Below are 21,147 nucleotides of genomic sequence, written 5' to 3' on the forward strand. Positions count from 1 at the left end.
GTTGCAACTTGAAAAGCTGGTCAAACACTGTGCAGAGCTGGTCACTGCTACAGTGGCTGTAGTAAGAGGCGTGGCCAAGAGTATTTTAGGTGACGTTCAAGAGGTGTCCAATACACACATTCTCCTGGGTTTTCTCTTACCTCCTTGGTTACCCTTCCTCCCCCTCTTCACATTATAGATTCCTTATTTTGTAATGTTTTTTTAAAAACCAAATTTTGCAATACAATTCACAAAAAATCAAATATACCTATTTGAAGTATACAGTTGGTTGGTTTTGACAAATGCTTACACATCTATGTAGCCACCATTCTAATTGAAGTCATAAAACACATCAGTTCTCCCCCAAATTCTCTCTTGCCCCTTTGTAATCAATATCCCAGCCCTACCTCCAGGCTATCGCTGATGAATAAAGATGTTGAGCATTGTTTTGTGTACATATTGGTGATTATTTTCTTTTGTGAAATATTTGTGCAAATATTGTGTCCACTTTCACTTCAGTTATTTGTTTTCTTATTACTGAGTTGTAAGGAGTCTTTATGTATTCTGGATATAAGTCCTTTGAATATTTCCTATTGTGGCTTGCCTTTTTATTTATTTTTAGCAACGTTTTTCAAAGAGCAGAAGTTTAAAATTTCAATAAAGTCTGATTTATCAATCTTTTATCTTATGGTTCTCCTTTTTGTGTACAATCTAAGAAGTCTTTGCCTAGCCCAATAGAGCAAATGTTTCTCCTCTTTTCTCCTAAGAGGAAAGTTTTAGCTCTTATAATAGGCCTATGAAGCATTGCCAGTTAATTTTATATATGGTGTGAGGTAAGAGTCAATACTCCCTTATTTACTGTTTTTTTTTAAATATGGCTATTCCATTGTTCCAGTACTGTATTTTGAAAAGATTACCCTTTCTGCATTGAATTGCCTTGGAATCTTTGCAAAAAAAATCAATTGACCATAAAATGTGGATTTATTTCTAGATTCTTTATTTTGTTTCATTGGTCTATATGTCTAATCTTACATCAATACCACACTGTCTGTATTACTGGAGTTTTATAGTAAGTGTAGAAGTCAGGTAGAGTAAATCTTTTAACTTTGTTGATCCTTTAAAAAATTGTTTTGGCTCCACTAGTTTAGTTCCTTTATGTTGTCAGAAGAATTTTAGAATTTGTTGATTTTTACAAAAAGCTGGCTGGTATTTTGGTTGAGATTGCATTGACTCTATAGACCAATTTGGGCAGATTTGACATTTTAACAGTAGTAAGTCTTCCTGTCAATAAATGTGGCATGCCAATCCATTTACTTCATGTTTCTTTAATTTCTCTCAGCAGTGTTTTATAATTTTCAGGTACAGGTCTTTTATATATTTTGCTAACCTTATCCTAGCTATTTTATGGTTATGCTACTATTATAAATGATATTTTATAATTTTGAATTTCCACTTTTTTGATAGCATATACTCATACAATTGATTTTATATATTCTGATTTTGTTTCATAGGACTTATATCTTATAGCCTTACTAAATTCACTTATTCTCATAGTTTTCTTTCTACATACTCAATTATTTCATTTGTGAATAAAGACAATTTTGCCTTTTCCTTTTATATTTGTATTCTTTAAATTTCTTTTTCTTGCCTTATTTTCCTAAGACTTTTAGTACAGTATTTATTAGAAGGAGTAAGATTGGGCACGCTTGGTTTGTTCCTGATCTTGGGGTGGGGGAGAATTGAGTTTTTCACCATTAAGTTTATATTAACTATAAGATTTTTTTAGACTGTCTTTATCTGGTGAGGGAATTTTCCTTTTAGTTCTAGCTTATTGAGAGTTGTAGCATTAATGGGTGTTGAATTTTGTCACAAATTCAACTGCAATTTATAGGCAATGCCCAATTTCAATACTGGCTTTCCCTTTTGTTTTTAAATAAAATAGTTACTTAATAGTTATATTATTTAGATATTAAAAAGTACTAAGTACTCCAATTCTTTATCTTCCCAGTTCCCACTCTTTCTCCATAGATAGATACTTTTATTAGTTTCCAGTATAAGCTTTCTGAGTTTCTAAAATGTATATTCTAATTTTGCTCAACTTTTTAAACACACAGCAGTCTATAAAGTGGTTTTGCACATTGCTTTTGTTCACTAAATAGATCTTGGAAAGCTTTCCTTATGTAGTCCTGCTAGGGACTGAATGTTGTGCTCCCTGTTTCATATGTTGAAGCTCTAACCCCCAATGTGATGATATTTGGAGGTGGAGCCTTTGGGGGTAATTAGGTTTAGATGAGGTTATGAGGGTGGAGCTTCCATAATGGATGGTGTCCTAGTAAGAAGCAGAAAGACCAGAGGTCACTCTCTCTCTCCACCTTGTGAGGATACAGCTAAAAGATGACTGTCTACAGGCCAGGAAAAGGGCTGTCACCAAGAACCGAATCTACTGGCACCTTGTTCTTGGACTTCCCAGCTTCCAAAACTGTGAGAAATAAATGTCTATTGTTTAAGCCACCCAGTCTGTGGCATTTTGTTATAACAGCCCAAGTTGACTAAGACAGTGCATAGAGAGATTCCTTACTATTTCTTATAGCTACTAGTGTTCTACTGTATGCATACAGAAGATGAGTGCCCTTTGATGGAAATGTGGTTTGTTTCCAATCTTTTGTTGTTTCAGGAATACCGCAGTGGATAACCATGTATATATGTCAATTCCTATAATTAGTAGCCCAGTTCAAAGGGTACAAACACTTGTAATTTTGATAGTACAAATTTGTATTAACTTTTAATTTTTCATTACCATGAAATGATGAGACTTTTGTTTGGATGTGTTATGAGAGAGCTCTGTCCTACTCGTGTCTAGATTCCACCCTTCATTTATCATTCTGCCTCCAAGTCATGTACTCTTTCTCTTTTAGTTTCAAAAATGTGTCTCAGGCTAGACAATGTCAGAATGATTACATTATTTTATCATGATTTTATAGTTACTGTAAAGAATTCATAATCCCTTGATCTGCTATTGCTTGGAGTTCAATATCAGTCACATTTAATTGCATTTTTATGACTAAAGCTACTATTGTTCCCAGATTGCTACAGAAAATATATGTGCAAAATTACAACATAAAAAGATTTGTACTCTTCTCCAACACTCAAGTTGGAAAATATCTGCTATGAAATTTAACCTTCTTTCTTTGCACTGCTTTCTCTCTTTGCATGATTTCTCTCTGTCCTTGAGAAAAGGATTATATAGATTCACTTGGAGTAGAGCAAGGAAGAAGAAGAGTTACAAGTTCAGTACTATTTAGTTGATTTCCCACATTTTGAAAAAAGAATTGACTCTATCTTATTCTGTCAAAAACAATCTCATTGGCTGTAGAATCAAAGTATGTTTTATTGACCTGTTTATGTACGCTGGGTGAAGATCACACCTACTTTTGTTGTCTAATAAAAAGGAATGATGGGGCTTCCCTGGTGGCTCAGTGGTTGAGAGTCCGCCTGCCAATGCAGGGGACACGGGTTCGTGCCCCGATCCGGGAAGATCCCGCATGCTGCAGAGGGGCTGGGCCCGTGAGCCATGGCCGCTGAGCCTGCGCGTCCGGAGCCTGTGCTCCGCAAGGGGAGAGGCCACAACAGTGAGAGGCCCGTGTACCACAAAAAAAAAAAAAAAGGAATGATGATGGGAACTTTAACAAGTCCAGTAGATTGGAGCTTCAAATACTACTTGCCTATGTGAAGGGCTGACTCTGGATTTACTTATATTAAAATAAATGCTGGCTTCATTTTCTTTTACTCCCTCTGGAAAAGAACTAGAAATGGTTATGCTGGAAACAACACTACAGATGACCAGTAAATCCAAACAAATAACAAACTTTGGTAATACTTTATTCTGCTTTCTCGAAGTTTATGGTAATCAGCCCTTTTCATTCCATTCCTATCTTTTCTATCTTTGGATGCACCTCTGAAGAGAGTACAAAAGGCAGAAGGGGAAATATATGACAGAAGAATAGAACTCACTGACAGAAATTAAATGTGTGTTGCAATCTCTTGAAGGAACAGTATGCAAAGCATTCTTGGGTGACTTTAACTTGAGCAAATAACAATGCTGTAGAAATTTAAATAATTAATAATATTTAAAGAAATACTATAGGAATGTAAAGCATCAAAGTAGCTCAGACCCTATGATAGATTTAAATTTCTCTCAAATATTTTTGGATGTTGGTGTGAGGGAGCAGGAAGACATTTAGGGCTGGAGACTCAGTAGAGCAATACATTCCCTCCTACTGCATTTAGTTAGAATGAATGTGTTCTATTCATTTATTACAATCTTTTAATGAAACATACTTAATTGGAATCTTTTGTATATCCCTTTTGTGCTAATATATTGAGTTAGTTGATTGGTTAGCTGACTTGAAAGAAATACTGGTTAAGAGCAGTGGCTTTGGAACTAGAGCCTGAATTTGAATTTTGACTTCCCTACTTATTAACTAATCAGTTGTCTCACATATTCTCCAGTTTCTCAGGTGCACAATTTCCTCATTGGTGAAACAGACATAAAAATACCACCTTCATAAGGTTATTGTAATGATTAAGTGAGATAATATATATTAAACATTCAACATACTTTCCTGGCAAATAATAAGCACTTAATGAATGTTAATGAAAATGAAAAGAACAAAAATTATTTTTGATCCCAGTATAGGTACACTAATTGAATATGAGGAAATATGCTTAGAGATAATTACTTTAACTAAAACAGTAGAATACATGGCAAAACTTTATATATATATATATATACACACAGAAACACATATACAATTATGCATATATACAAAGTAGTGGAGAAAAAATGCTTTTGGTAGCATGAAATGAATACACTTAATCCATTTATCTATGTTTTACAATTACTGATTCTAATATTTGTATCTGTCTCTATATTAGCACATTCCAGAAGGATAAGCAATATTTCTAGCTATGCATAATCAGAAAAATACATCTGCATGTACTTTAAGAATCCATTGGGGTGCCTGGTTCCCTGTGGTATAATGCTGTGTGTACAGCTTAGACTAGAAATCTTTCAGGGATAGCATCATAACACATCCCATGATTTAATTCATTTTCTGGCTGGCATCGTTCCCAGTGGAGCAGGATAGACACACACACTAACATGGCTATTGAAACAGGTTAAGATGAATCATCTGAAAATATATTAAGGCTAGGATTAGTGAGGATTAGTAAGGCTAGGATTAGTGAGAAAACCTACTAATTTTCATTTAAATGTTTTGTAACATCACGATATTAGACTGTCTGTTCAGGAACATACCACCTGCAAATTATATTTCTTTTTTAAAATCCAAAAAGTTTAACTTTGGAGTAGATGATAGAGAGCTAAAAGGAAGTGGGGAAAACTAAAAACTTATAAAGAATAAGTTTTAAATGAGATGACTGAAATTATCCAGAGAATAATTTTTATCAGTAAATATACTTTTCACCCTTTCCTCTTGATTCACATAAATTTAATAAAGAGAGTTTAAAAAATGTATGCTGGCCTGCATTTTATTATGTAATAACGTTTGCATGGTACCGCTTTTCTGTTTCTCACTTCATCAGAACTGTTTTTCATTTGGTTGGACCTCCTCAGCTGTGACAGTGTCGGAAAAAAGCATCTGTAGTTGTGCAATCATCTACTGAAAGCTGTTCTGTTTCCATGTAGCTATACATCTCTTTGAGACCAAATGGGAGATGCTTAATGTTAATAAATAGGCAGTTTCTGCATAAATAAACACCAGGCCCTGCAATCCACAGACTTAATTATTTTTTTTCTGTGCCAAGCCAAATGGACTCATAAAACAAGTGATAAAGCTGTAAATTGTGTACTTAGTTACAAATGTATTCAGAATAAATATGGTTTCTATTTGTAAATACAAATATCGTAGTGCTATGGGATTCAAACTTAATCCATTACAATAGAGAAAAATACAAATATATGACCCTTGTGCATAAAGTACATTCCTAGCAAAGTACTGCAGCAATGGATAATACGTTTGTCTTTGTTTTAGATGCCAAAAATGTGGTTCAGAGTTCTGGGAGATATGTCCAACTCACCTCCTTTCTGGCCTCTCGCTGTCCCCCTACAAACTTCAATATTTAATCTGATCAAATGGGAACATTATATGATGATTTTCATACAAGTTGCATATATTTGCACGTATTTAAGAATACGGTCTTTAAAAAAGTGATGGTGCTAATTTTTAAAAAGAGGATGTTTTATTCTTCTATGAATATAGAAACTCAGGACTAAAATAAAGAAGCAGCCATGTTAGCTATTATTTTCTTTTGCTATGAGAATAATGTTTTACTGCTGTTAGAACAATTTGTACAAATACTCTCTTTTGTGCATTTTTTTCTTATTTCTTACAGTGAGATCATAAAATCGTGATTGACCACAATAATAAATGGTTGCCCTAGATTGGGTTTTGATGTCACAAATTCACCATTTCACTTTAGGATCAAATAGATGGAGAACTCAAACTAGGAGGAAGCAAAACCCTGTTTAAATATAAATAGCTTTGACAATTGTCTCGGATAGTTAAAAGGATTATGAGAAACATATGAAAGGTAATAGATACATGTTTGTTTGACAATAGAGTTTGAAGTTTCTTCTGTTCTGAATGTTCTACTTTGCAAAGAGAAAATGTAAATTTGAAAGATAAATTATTATATTTGATTTAAGGAATTTTTTTCTATTTAACAACAAAAGCTACTTTATAATGATAAGATTCTGGCAAACTATTGTCTTCTTTCCAAAAATAAACTACTTTAAAATAAATGTCTAATAAAAATACTTTTTAATTTTAGCAGTATATTTGGACAAATTAGCACTTCAAGAATATCCATTTATAATTAACATAAAATATAATTTAAAAAATTAAGTGCATTAAGAAATGTAAGGTCCCCATTAAGAAGCCCCACATGTTTTATGAAGTCCTGGTAGACTTCAAGTGGCTCAGCTGGCAACCACCTTCCACTCAGCCTATACTGGATACTTACTATTTACATTGAACTATCCCCCTCCAACCAGAATCCAGCATCCTTCCCGCTAACTATGTAAATATAACTATAGCGACTCCTAAAAAGTAGTTTGGTCACTAAAACCACTTCTGCACCAGCCATAAGCTTTTCATGCCTAAACTGAAAATTGAATTCATTTCTCAAATCAAATGTTACTTCTTCTGTGTAGCTTTCTTCAATTTTCTAATCCCACCTCAACTGAGTTAAATTTAGGTCTCCCTCCTGTACAATCCTATTACATTTTCCCTGGACACACACACACACACACACACACACACACACACACACACACACACACTTTCACTGGAGCCATGCCCATATTTTAGTGTATATCCTGAGTTTGCCTGGTCATCTCCTGTATGTGATCATGGAATGACATGGAAAATTTCTTATTGTACACTCATTAAATAAAAAAATCCAATTAATATGTGATGAGTAAGTGAGTGAGTAAATGAACTGATGAAAAGCAGTTACGAGAAAATTAATTTGGCACCCTAAATCACAGATAAGTTACTCATCCTATGAACTCTTTTTTTAAAATTTAATTTCATTTTTTTAATACAGCAGCTTATTAGTTATCTATTTTATATGTATTAGTGTATATATGTCAATCTCAATCTCCCAATTCATCCCACCACCACCCCCCTCCCTGCTTTCCCCCGCTTGGTGTCCATATGTTTGTTCTCTACATCTGTCTCTATTTCTGCCTTGCAAACCGGTTCATCTGTACCATTTTTCTGGATTCCACATATATACGTTAATATATAATATTTGTTCTTCTCTTTCTGACTTACTTCACTCTGACAGTCTATAGGTCCATCCACATCTCTACAAATGACCCAATTTCGTTCCTTTTTATGGCTGAGTAATATTGCATTGTATATATGTACCATATCTTTATCCATTCGTCTGTTGATGGGCATTTAGGTTGCTTCCATGTCCTGGCTATTGTAAATAGTGCTGCAGTGAACATTGGGGTGCATGTGTCTTTTTGAATTATGGTTTTCTCTGGGTGTATGCCCAGGAGTGGGATTGCTGGGTCATATAGTAATTCTATTTTCAGTTTTTTACGAAACCTCCATACTGTTCTCCATAGTGGCTGTACCAATTTACATTCTCACCAACAGTGCAAGAGGGTTCTCTTTTCTCCACACCCACTCCAGCATTTGTTGTTTGTAGATTTTCTGATGATGCCCATTCTAACTGGTGTGAAGTGATACCTCATTGTGGTTTTGATTTGCATTTCTCTAATAATTAGTGATGTTGAGCATCTTTTCATATGCCTCTTGGCCATCTGTATGTCTTCTTTGGAGAAATGTCTACTTAGGTCTTCTTCCCATTTTTTGATTGGGTTGCTTGTTTTTTTTAATATTGAGCTGCGTGAGCTGTTATATATTTTGGAGATTAATCCTTTGTCCGTTGATTCGTTTGCAAATATTTTCTCGCATTCTGAGGGTTGTCTTTTTGTCTTGCTTATAGTTTCCTTTGCTGTGCAAAAGGTTTTAAGTTTCATCAGGTCCCATTTGTTTATTTTTGTTTTTATTTCCATTACTCTAGGAGGTTCATCCTATGAACTCTTGATCTTCACTCTACGTGAACCTGTTTCTAGACTCACAATCTAAAATTCATTTAATAGCAAAATGAGAAATATAATTCAGTTCAGCTTGCTATTTAAATATGAAACTATATTGCTTATATGATAATGTTTCTAAATTCTGAGAGAATTAAATGGACTTCACCTTTTACTCTTTCTATGAAAAGTATCTGAATCCAGAAGCAAGTAATAATGGAGAAATTATTCATAAGATGATTCCATGAATACAGTGTGTCTTAAGTATTTATGAGGCTCTTTGAAAAGAGTGTTCAAATTGTTGGAAGTTTGGAAAACAAGTGCTTGCTCCTTTGCAACTTCCAGTCTTTTTTTGAATGAGAAGAGTAACAAACAGGTAATAGCAGATATATATTTTTTAAATATTTGGATTTAGGTAATTAATGCTCTTTATGTCCTCTTATGTTTTTGTTTTTGTTGAGAAGACATTTACATATTTTTCTTCCTACTATATATATATTTTATAATTCTCTCATTAACAATTAATTAGTTTATCTGAGTTTGCTACATTGACCTTTAATCCCCCCAAAGACCTAAAAGAAGCAGGAACATCAGTCACTTAGATATCACAAAAATCAAGAAACTGAAAAAATATGCTTATTGTTTTTCATTGCTACTGTCATTTTCATTCCTTTGAACATTTAATAGTGGAATGTCTAGTTTTATTCTTTGTCCATGCCTTTAGAATAATTGTAGCTACTTTTAGTATTAATGGTAGTCTATGCCTTTAAAATTGAGCTTAATCCTATTTATTTGGGTTTAAACACTTTAAGATCCCAGATACCATATACACTTTGTGAAATTAATAATCAAGAATCTGGGCTTCCCTCGTGGCGCAGTGGTTGAGAGTCCGCCTGCCGATGCAGGAGACACGGGTTCGTGCCCCGGTCCGGGAAGATCCTACATGCCGCGGAGCGGCTGGGCCCATGAGCCATGGCCGCTGAGCCTGCGCGTCAGGAACCTGTGCTCCGGAAAGGGAGAGGCCACAACAGTGAGAGGCCCGCATACCGCAAAAAAAAAAAAAAAAAAAAAAAGAATCTATTGTGTTTGATTAAAAGTGATAGAAACAGCTCTCAAACTAGCTTAAGTGAAAAAGGAAATTTATAGGAAAGATGCTGGGATAGATCACATAAAGGAAGGTATCAGGAGCTAGGATAGCCTGAGGGATGTCAGAAACTCTCTGCCTCTAATCTGTGCTTCTTTCTGGGTTTTAGGGACATGGCTGCAGGGAGTTCTGGGGTCTCAGACTTTGAGCTTCACAATCAGGGAGGAAAGAATGATTCTTATCTTCTCTAGCAAAAAAATCCTTGGGAAGAACTCTGACTGGCTCACCTCACCGCATATACCCATCCCTGGACCAATCGCTGTGGCCACAACTAAAGCAAATTATAAGTGATCCAGCCTGGGTCACATGATAACCTCTGTGGTCAAGATATGAGACCGGTTTTCAAAGGATGATGACAGGGATACCAGGCCATCAGTGGCAATAGCCACTACAAAAAGAAACCAGTCACTTTTATTTTATTAACCTTTTATTCCTCATTCTGTAACATCTTACAGAGATTATAGAAAAAATGATGATTTGTATCAGGTGTCAAATATTTGTAATGGTATTATTAATTTAAAGGTAGAAAGATTGTGTCTGTACAACATTTAAATATTTGCTCTGGCTAGGGTTTATTATGAAAAAGAAAAAGAAAAAAAGAAATCACCACTATTGAGGCCAGATGTTAAAGAGAAAATTTAATTGAAACATTAGAATGTAATGGGTTATGTGATTTTAAAGTGAGATGCCAGGCCAAGATGAAATTTTTCAAAGGAAGTGTCTGTAAAAGGATGTCTTGACTGTGAAAACCCCTTATTCTCATTGGAAATATAAACAGTAAAGAAAGCAGAGAGGGAGAGGAGATTAGTGAAAAGGATTTTTTGAACAAAATTATGATTCCCTCTTCATCTTGAGAGAGGATTTCTAACAGGATTACTCAAAAAGGCTGAGCTATGGCCCTGCAGTTAGGGAGTCACAGGGAAATAAAGAGGGTAAGGGAGTGGTTGGCTGCAATAAAAGTCACACTATATTAGGTATGTGGGTTTAAGGATGCCTGAGTGTTTTCTGCACATTGTATGAGGTTGAGAGAGAGAGAGAGCTGGAGCAGATGCTTTATTAGATACTGTACAAGCAACATCCATGAGAGGCCAAACAAGCCTCAAAAGAAGTTAGAGGTGAATCACCAGACTCATTATGGCAGAGAAGTAAGCAACCACTGAAATGGAGCGCATTTGCCCTAGTCAAGGGAACTGCGGATAAGAGACCACCTGGAATGGGGAGAGGTAGGCTAGGGCATTTCAAACAAATATAAAAGTTCCCCGGAGGAGAAAGTGTTGACTTTGAACATCTGCCAGCCCTTGAGAAAGAGAAGGCAAGTTAAGACAGTGGCAGTCAAGTAAGAATTTTCCTGCCCCCAGCTCATCCCCTGTCCTTCCTCTCACATTGTCTCTGGAGGGAAGGTTCAAAATCATGGTTAGCAAGATGGAGGTGTAGGAGAGACCTAAAGGGAAGAATCAGAGATCAAAAGATACAAAATTAGTATCCCTCCCTGCTTTACTGGCTTCTTGCTTATAACAGGCCTACAAGCTCCATCTGGGGGACTGGAAGTAGCTCTAATTTTAAATGTGATCAGATACTTTGACTATAGCAAGAGACTGGTTGTTCTAAGTATCAAATCTAGGGTTTGATTACAGAACCAGACCCGGAGTGGTCATAGTTCTTTTTATTATCTGAAAGTGAGAAGAACAGTCATGGGCTACTTGTGCTTTATTCCAGAGGCAAAGTGAAGAGTTCATATCACTGAATAAATTTTAAGGGAGAGTGGGTGGGGAAAAATGTATATATATATATATATATATATATATATATATATTTTGCGGTATGCGGGCCTCTCACTGTATGGCCTCTCCTGTTGCGGAGCACAGGCTCCGGACGCGCAGGCTCAGCGGCCATGGCTCACCGGCCCAGCCGCTCCGCGGCCTGTGGGATCTTCCCAGACCGGCGTACGAACCCATGTCTCCTGCATCGGCAGGCGGACTCTCAACCACTGCGCCACCAGGGAAGCCCGAAAAATGTATATTTCTGATTACAATCTTTGAGTTCTGTTTTTTCCCCTTTCTTTCTTTCTTTCCTTCCTTCCTCCCTCCCTCCCCCTCCCTCTCTTCCTCCCTCCCCCTCCCTCTCTTCCTCCCTCCCTTTCTTCCTTCCTTCCTCTCTTCCTTCCTCACTTCCTTCCTCTCTCTCCCTTTCTTTCTTTCTCTCTCTCTCTTTCTTTCTTTCTTTCTTCCTTTCCTTTCTTTCTTTCTTTCTTTCTTTCTTTCACAGAGATGGTTCCTTAACTGAATTTTCAGGTTCTTAGGCTATACCTAACCAATCAATTCTTGTGAAGTGGTATCTTTTGTTCTATTTTATCAGGTCTGATACAGATAAATTCTGTGTATTACATTATTTGTGTCTATGTGTATCAGTGCATTTATATTTTATATTCTTTATCATTTAGCTTACCAGGTGTCCCAGTAAAATAATTATAGAAACAGCTTTGTTGAACTTAAAAGTTATTTGAGAGTCAGATTCATATTATAAAAGTAATAGAGAAAAATCAACCACTTATTAGAACTTGCAAAATATATTTTTACAGATTAAAATGAAAAACAAAATGCCATTTAAATGTTTTAATTGGTTTCAGTTTTACAACTGCAAGCCAGATGGTTTCTTTTCAAGTAGTTTATAATGTCTTTGCCAAATAACTGAATTACCAGAGCAGCTGTGATTATTAACATTTACCTAAACAGAAAAACATGTCTGCTATTTGTTTGCTAAGAGAGTACCTGCTTTGTAAAAGTTTGGCAAGCAAATCATGACTCTACTCTGGATAGCATAGTATTTTAATAAAATAGAGAGCAGAGGTAAAAGTGATGCACATATTAACTCATATCCTAAAATGAATGCTGATTTAAAATTTGAACTTATTTATCATGTGTCAAAACCAAACAATCTCTTGTGGATTCTTCCAATTTTATGATTCTACAATTGTAAATTTTATTTACATTTTTAATTTGAAGAAACTGCTTTAGGCTTTTTAAAACTCTGTTAATAATTCTCTTTAACTGCTTGTTAAAATGTTATATTCTGGAAGCAACTGGTCCTTACAGAAATATGTTTCTGATTTAAGCTTAGGTTTTCTAACTCTAAACTTTTAGCAAATGTAAATTTCTAGATACTAATTGTGACTGGAGTACTGAATGCAAATTCAATTGTGTAAAAAAAAAAATGATAAACAGAAACCTCAATTAAATAGAGATGGGAGACCAGAACGGGAAGCTCTCATGCCCTTTGACAAAAACAGAGCCCAACAGGAAAAAGAAAGAATCCTCTTCTTTCCTAGCAAGGACTCAGCCAATGAAAAGCCATGGACTCTGTTTTCTACAGCCCTCCCAACTTCCTTTTTCCCCCTCTATAAAAGTGTTCTCCTTCCCTTGCCCTGAGGGGATTTGCGTGCAGTTCATCATGATTGCAGACCCCAGGTTGCAACTCTCTGCTCATTCCAAAGAAATCCATCTTTGCTGGAGAAATATCTGGCAGTCTGTTTGTTTCAGGTCAAAACAATTCTCTTTAGAGCCAATTAAGGAAGGAGACATTTAAGGGGAAGTAATGGTGAGAATTGTTTCAGTTCTTTTATCAAAAAGATACATTATCAGGAAAAATTCTGATTAGAAAATGACATTGTGAATATTCCATGACAGTCCTTTTCCAACCAGAATTTTCCTTGGTAATTTACTGTTTATTTTTGTAAATAAGCAGTAAGTTGTAAACAACTTATTTTGTCTCACAAGTCTATGGTCGGCTAGGCATTTTTACTGATCTGGGTTTAGTTTGGCTGATCACAGTGGGGTTCTCTCAGACATCTATCTCTAGTCAGCTGGAGGCTCTGAGGGGCCTGGTTGGTATAGGATGGTCAGCATGGTGATGACTCAGCTCTCCTCCAGGTGTTCCTCACATTCGCAAGCTAGCCCAGGATGTTCTCATAGCAAGAGCAGCAAGAGAGTGAGTCCCGATGCACAAGAACTTTTCTCATCTCTGGTTGTGTTCTGTTTGATAACATTTCAGTGGCCAGTGTGAGTATTGTGTCTAGCTCAGAGTCAAAGAGTGGGGCAGAATGCCCTGCCTTTGATGGGAAGAGTAAAGAATTGGGGCAATCAATGCATTCAAACAGTTCATATAGGTTTATACTTTGATAGCTCTCCTGGGTATGATGTATTCAATACTATAATTTGCTTAATAATTTCTCTATTTATGGATGTTCAGATTGATTCTACTTTTTTTTGCAATTACAGCCAATGCTGCCATAAAAATCTATGTACATACAGCTTTATACACATGTATGAATTTTAAAAATTATCAAATTTTAAACATACAAGAATATGTCCTCACCACTGAGATTAAATGGCTTTTCATATTTTGTCCTACTTGTTTCAATCTTTGCAAGTACCTTGTTTGTTTGTTTTAAGAAATAGGAATAGCTAAAGCCCCATCACTTATCCTTCCCTCCATTTCTAGAGGCAATGACTTACCTTGAAGTTGGTATGTCATTCCAGTGTGTGCTATATATGCCTTTTTATTTATGTAAAACTATACTGCCATTTTATATTTGATCATTTTTATATGTGTTATCATGCTACATGTAAGTTTTTGCAGCTTCAATTTTCATACATTATATTTTAAAATTTATCCTTATTAATACATGTAAATTTATTTCAATAATTTTAATAGCTATATTGCATTATTCCACTGCATGAGTAAACCAGTTATTGAGATGTAGTTGTGTTTTCCCAAAGTTTTGTTGTTGCAAAGAGTGCTCATATCCTTGTGCATGTTTCTTTGTGCATGTATGTGAAAGTTTATCGAGGGCAGAAACCCAGAATAATTCTGGTTTAGCAGAGTATGTGCATCTCATTTTGCTTTTTTTTTTTTTTTTTTTTTTGCGGTACACGGGCCTCTCACTGTTGTGGCCTCTCCCGTTGCGGAGCACAGGCTCCAGATACACAGGCTCAGTGGCCATGGCTCACGGGCCCAGCTGCTCTGCGGCATGTGGGATCTTCCCGGACTGGGGCACGAACCTGTGTCCCCTGCATTGGCAGGCAGACCCTCAACCACTGTGCCACCAGGGAAGCCCAGGTATTTCCCCCTTTTAAGATAATATAATTCATGTTTAGAGAGATTAAGCCAGTTGCCCAAATTCTCAAAGCTAATAAGTGACAGAGGTGTACTCTGATTCCAGTTTATTTGACTTCAAGATCCATTTTAATCTCTACTCATACTGACTTCCAGTAAAACCTCCAGTGTCAGAGGCTGCTTGTTATTTACACGTTCTTTGGTTTTTAGCTAGGTACATTGTAGCTACAAATAGCATTTTGTACCCCAACTTACATCTTGGTGTGGTCATGTATCAGAGTTCTGTCCAGAGGAATAGAAATGATATGGTATGGTTGACCCTCAGTTGAGGGGGTGGAGTTGGTTCCAGGACCCTCCCCTCCCCACAGATACCAAACTCCCCATGCTCAAGTCCGTTATATAAAATGGCACAGTACAGTGGGCTGGCTCCACGTCTGCTGATCTGGAGGGCCAACTGTATATTTGACTTTAAGATACGGACCCTAAAGAAAGGGGCATGTGCTTCATTTCCACTTAATCCTTTGTTCTTGCTGGAGCACTGATGTGCTTACAGAAGATCAAGTTTAAGGATGTGTCCATGTTAAAAAATCAGTTTTCCATAATGAATAAGACATTTTTGTTACTGCCTTTGCTAGTCTCATAATATAGTTAACCCTTGAACAATGCAGTGGTTAAGAGCACTGACACCCACCACAGTCGAAAATCCCGGTCACTACAGTAGGTAAATTATCCTTATTGGACGTTTCACATCCACGGATTCAATCTAATTGTGTAGTACGTATTTACTGGAAAAAAATCCATGTATAAGTTGACCTCAGTGTTCAACCCATGTTGTTCAAGGGTCAGCTGTACGAAAAACCTCATTTAAATCAATTTTTAAAATATAAATCACTTGGACTAGATTTGATCAAAATTTTAAAAAGTGGATTCCTCTCTCCATTTTATTATAAATTTATTTTCCTATAGAGAAGTAATGTCACCACATTAAATAAGTAAGAAATAACAGAGAAGAAAATGACCCATAAATTGATACCCTTTATTCACATTTTGTGATTTTTCTTCTAGCCATTTTTAATAAACTTTTTTTAAACAAAAGATATAAAGCAAATTACATATTTCTACCTGGTGATTAAAATCATTATTTTAAGTGAGTGCATGGCAGTCCATGGAAACACTACATTTATTTAACTGGGCATTTTATGTTGTTTCCAGTTTTTTGGGTGATAAATTTCATTTCCACCATATACTGAATATGTAAGTTTTAGAAAGTTACCTTTGGGTCTCTCTTTCCTTCCCTGTAAATGAAGATAATGATGGTACTTACCTCTAAAGGCCTAGAGAAGATTAAATTCACTCTTGCTTGTTAGGTGTTCAGAGCAATTCCTGACACATGGTAAATACAAAGAATAAAACTTCTTTTTTTATTATATATTTTAAGGCTGAGATGACTGAAGAAGACAGACTTGATGAAGTGTAAGCAGAAACTAACTTTATCCCTTCTCTCGTTCTCCCTCCAAACGTGATCTTTTTTTCTTTCTTAGATGGAAATCTCAGGATTTTACTGTCTCTCTTAGGTAATAAACTAAAAGCCCCTCTGTTTTTGTTTGTTTGTTTGTTTGTTTTTTGCGGTACGCGGGCCTCTCACCGCTGTGGCCTTTCCCGTCGCGGAGCACAGGCTCCGGGCGCGCAGGCTCAGCGGCCATGGCTCACGGGCCCAGCCACTCCGCAGCATGCGGGATCCTCCCGGACCGGGGCACGAACCCGCGTCCCCTGCATCGGCAGGCGGACTCTCAACCACTGTGCCACCGGGGAAGCCCCAGCCCCTCTGTTTTGATGATAAAAAGTCTAGTCTAGTCTCATAATCATCCCATCATTGCAATTCAATCCAGAAGAAAAATAAAAACTTTGAACTCTTACCCAGTTTAAAGCTTCTCTCTCCCTTGTGCCTGATCCAGACTGGGAAGCCTGGAGTGGGAGAGGAAAGTGTATTACTTTCTTCATTATAGCCTTGCTCTCTTTCTCCTCTAACTTTCCAATAAAAGTTGCTAAATAATAAGTAATTTGTAAATTTCCTCATTTTCTTAAAAATTCTTGTGTTGTTTTTTTTCTCCCAGATAAATGTCATGGTTTTTTTAGGGATTTAAGACAAAAAGTATTACCTGGCAATAAATGGTTAGTTTATTCTTGTTTTCTTGACAATTAACCAATTGATGTCATTTAGCTTTCTTACAGAATTCTTATTAATTTATTCATGGAAAGCGTTGCCAGTTTGAAAACTGTCTGGAGTCATGAAATTAAAAAAAAATCCTGATGATTTGATACGGGCCCATTACCAGCTGAGTAAAATTGTTAGACTGCAGTATTTCTCTTCTTTTGCCCTGTCCTGTTCCAAATAATGTTCTAATAGCAGTTATTCTTCATAGTGTATAAACTGATAATAAAATGTTACAGAAAAATTGTTAGCAATGTAGATCTTACTCTAAGTTATGATTTTTATTTCTACTTAGCATCTCCTAGCAATATCCATTTCTTATGGATTAGTATGTCCTACTTCGAAGGCATAGTTTATCATGGAAAATACATCAAGAAGTCTAAGTTTTCTGGCATTCATAACAAGAATTCGTTTCAAAGCCAATATCTTTCATCAATACTGGAAAATAGATTTGTGTCCCTGTAACCACTCCATATGCAATCTAAAAAATGAGGTAATCAGTGGGGGGAAGAGGGGAAGAAGAGATGTACTTAGCTGAGCTAAACATTTGAAATATGAATATTAATTAAGAGACTATACGAGTTACGTGAAAATTTCCAAATCTCCTGGAGTAATTTGTCTTACAAACCACTGGACTGATAAAAAACTGAAATAGTGCACATTCCAAAATTTTGTGAAATTCTGTATCTCGCACATGATGAATGAAGCCATGACAGAGCTGTTTTAAAGTTACAGAAATTTTTGGCAACTGTGCTTCATCTAGCTGATTAAAATTTTTATTTTAATCATTATTATAATCAACATGATATTTTAAGGACCAAACAACACAATGTGTCAAAACCTTTTGCAAACTATGATTCAGCCTAAATAGTGTTAGTTACTGTCAACACTTTTTGTAATGTTTTGCTGATAAGCACAAAAGTACAAGTCAGAAATAATCTTCTAAATCATTCATTTCATTTAAAATGATCAAAAAATGTTGATTCAGAGTAATACATTACCTAGTAACATATTCCATATGTATGCATTAGTACAATTTATGAAAAGTAAAATCAAATTGTTTTCCAAGATTATGTCAAACAACAGAAAGTATTGTCAATTAAGTTTTTAGGTTTTCTAATGTAAATAATTTTCTTTATTTTAATGTATTTTAAATGAAGTACTTTAATGAAATTTTTAATGTATTTTAATGAAATTCATTCAGTAAACACTTAAACCATATACAACATCAATTACCTAAAATATGAAACATCTTATTATTTCTTGTTTTAAGTATGTTTATTACAGAATATTGGATAACATTTAAAATAATGAAACAAAATTATCCATATTCCCAATACCTAAAAACTGTTCATATTTTGGTATGTTTCCTCCCAGTGTTGTGTGTGTGTTCATGCATTCAATATTCTTTGGATCATATTATAATTAATTTGGTATGTAGGTATTTTTTTCCCACTTGGCACTAACATGGACCTTCTTCTAGGCTATTAACAACTTTCATAAATGTCATTTTTAATATGGCTATAATAATACTTAACTGAAAGTATGTACCCAAATTTACACATTAGACATGTTTAAAAAATATTTTTAAAAACTCTGTGCATAAAATGTACCTTATATTTAGGGGTAATTTCCTTAGGACAGATTCTGAAAAACAAGTGCATCATTGTTTTAAAAAGAATCTTAATAGACACCAACAAATGTCATCAACAAAAGACAAAAATTCTCGATAGCTTAATATAATTGTTTCTCATGTACAGCAAGTCCTTAGAATAGCATGAGAGGAGGAAAATCCTTCAATAACTTTCCTTGGATACATTTTATTTTTGTCTTCCCAAGGTAAACAGCAGTATCAAAGAGGCCTTGCCCTTTTCAGATGAGGGCAAAATTTACATTAGAAGAAGAACAAGTTGGGATAAAGAAGGATGTATTGATCCTTCTGGTGTCAAGATCCTGTCCAGATCTTGTCCTTCCTATCTAGACTCCCTTTTACTTTCCCTGGATCTGGGGTCAAGTGCTGTCATCACTCAAGGCACTTCCAGTTTTGGGAGAAGATTCTAGTTGTGTGGGATAGGGTTAGCTGCCTCATGAATTTTAACCCGTTGAATCGAAGGAACTTAAATTACTGAAAAACTGTAAAAGAAAAGGAGGCAATTTTGAAAATTTAGGTTATGATGAAATTTTCCAATGTTTTCCTCTGTGATTCTTTAGTAAATGAAGGTGAAAGTCTATAAAAATAAAGAAAAAACTTTATTTTAGGAAAGCAATTAAGCAGAAGTTAGATGCTTCTCTTACACTTAAAGACAGTATGACATATCAGAAAATTAAAACACTGAGGTTAATGCCTTAAATTTTCCACAAAAATTCTTTTACTTTGAGCCACTCAAACTCTCTGACCATTTAATTTCATGTAAAATAGAAATAACAACATCCATACTAGCCTTACTAATGTCATAGTTTTGTTAAGATCAAATAAGATAATGTACAAGGACATACTTCATTACAGGGATAAATACAGTTATTACCCTCATATTCTATTCAACTATTCTTTTAAATATGTAAAAAATGTAAAAACAGAAGGTATTTTCATTGTAAAAGTTATGAAAAATTGCAGATAAATCGAAAATTCTCTTTGATTCCTGTTCCTTGGCTTCTACCGACCTACCAAACTATTGCAGAGAATTACTTGTTAGAGTTACCTATTAGTTTGCTCTAACAGCACTGCCCACTATGGTAGCCACTAGTGACACATGGATATTAAATGTAAATTAATCACATTTAAATGAGATTAATATTGTTAGTCACACTAGCCATATTTCAAATGCTCAACAGCCACGTGTTACTATATTGGACAGAGAAGATAAACACATCCATCACTGAAGAAACTTCTACTGAACAGCCCTACTCTAGAATTAAGTCCAGGAAGAGAGCCTGTGGTAGGCAGAATAATGCCCTTCTCCCCCAAGATGTCAATGCCCCAATCTCTAGCATCTGAAAGTGTTAATTAGAGAATAAGAGAATGTGAAGATTTGATTAAGAATCTTAAAATGGGAAGATTATCCTGGATTATCTGGGTAGGCCCAATGTAATAACAAGGGTTCTTAGAAGAAGTCAGGGGGATCAGAGTCAGAAAAAGATGTGCTGATAGAAACAGAGGGTAGAGTGATGTGCTTTGAAGATGAAGGAAGGGGCCTTGCCTCAAAGAATGGAAGTGGCCCCTAGAAGGGGGAAAAGGCAAGGAAACAGATTCTCCCTTAGAGCCTCTAGGAGGAAGGCTGACACCTTGATTTTAGGATTTCTGATCTGCAGAACTGTAAGATGATACATTTGCTTTGTTTTAAGCTATTAAGTTTGTGATAATAGCAATAGGAAGCATACACATGACAATATGTGCTTCCATTCCCCCCTTTATGCACATTGTCTCCAATTATTTCGATTATATAGATAGAGCTACAAAAACGTTTTTCTATATGCAGGAGCTAATATTAGATAATGAAAACTGCTACAGAGAAAAATAACCCACTGAAAGTGTTAGGATGTTCAGGTTGGCAGGGATATGTGCAGTGTTATGTTGGTAAATGTTTAACCACTTGCTTTCCAGAAAAAAACAAAATTTGCCAGTTCCCATGGCATAAATATTTCTACCATGACCAATTTCTAGCTACTGATGTAACGTCACTGAACACAAGAGCTGGGAACATATGTCAGTTTCTGCACAGTACTGGATCCGGGTATGTGTGTGCACATGTGTGTTTCTAAGTACATATGTGTGGAGTTCCTATTTTAAATAGAAGGTCTTTGTGATACTGACAGAGACTTGAAAAAGATGATGGAGACACTTATGAAGATGAATGGGGAAAAATATTCTTGGCAGAGGGAATAGTAAGTGTAAACACCTGATGGGAGAGTGGTTGGCATATCTGTTGGATTTCAGGTATGTCTGAGAGCAATCAAGGAGTCTAATATAGCTGGAAGAGAGTGAGCTGCTGAATTGTGGGAGATCAGGTCAAAGAGTTAACTGTATATTTGTAGGTTTCTTTGCATTTAGGGGACAGATAACGCTTC

This window comes from Mesoplodon bidens (genome assembly GCF_964165515.1).
Source record: "Mesoplodon bidens genome assembly, chromosome: 12".
Lineage (NCBI taxonomy): Eukaryota > Metazoa > Chordata > Mammalia > Artiodactyla > Ziphiidae > Mesoplodon > Mesoplodon bidens.